Genomic DNA, 910 nt, shown 5'->3' with positions numbered 1-910 from the left:
ACTTCATATTTTTAAATCAATGTTTACCATATTTTTGTGTATATTTAGTGTTGTTAAAATAAAAAAAATATAGAAAAAACAACAAGAATAACTTATTTTACTAAAATATTTTATTTTACTTTTTCGGGAATGAACATAAAATTAAGCACATTCTTTACTCAAAATGAAAGTCATTTTGTAAAAAAAAATCTAAACAAAATTATTTCACAAAAAGTTGAAAAAACCAAAAATATTTAATGTTTTTAAATAGTTTTTTTGTGAAAACATTACGATATAAATAATCAAAAATCAACGCAAAATTATAATTAACAACAATTGTTTGTTAAAAAAGATAATTTGAACAAAAAAAACAATATTTTGCATGTAAACAAAGGTGTTCAATATTATTTTTGCATTCGATTTTTAATGTTTTAATAATAATTCAACTTTAAACTAAATAGCGATATCACAAGAACGGAAAAATACGTATTAAAAACCTGCGAAATACTTGCACGAAGCGAAATACCTGCACGAGCCTATGTGGCAATACGTTTTTTTTCCAAAAAATGGTCAAAAAAGAAAATAAACATATTTTTTAAAAGAAAAATTTTTGGAAAAGTAATGAAAAAAATTGAATTTTCAATGGTCAAAAAGAATGAATTAGAAACCGATTTTCGGTTTACAGATTGATTTTTGATATTAAAATTATTAATAACGACAAAAATAAAAAGAAAACAACGAGAATTGAACTTCTTATAAATTACATTCTAATAACATGTTAATATTATTATAGTAAATAAGAATACAAAATCATCTTTTATTAAAAATACTTGATAAGAAAGAAACTGATCTATTATCATAATTAAAATTAATTATTTATTATCGTTTTATTTGTGTTTTTTTTTACAAAAATTGTTTTGGGAAATTACAT

The sequence above is a fragment of the Entamoeba invadens genome, assembly GCF_000330505.1.
Source record: "Entamoeba invadens IP1 unplaced genomic scaffold scaff_1105074724549, whole genome shotgun sequence".
Classification (NCBI taxonomy): Eukaryota; Evosea; order Mastigamoebida; family Endamoebidae; genus Entamoeba; species Entamoeba invadens.
The sequence above is the reverse complement of the archived record's forward strand: the minus strand, read 5'-3'. Positions refer to the sequence as shown.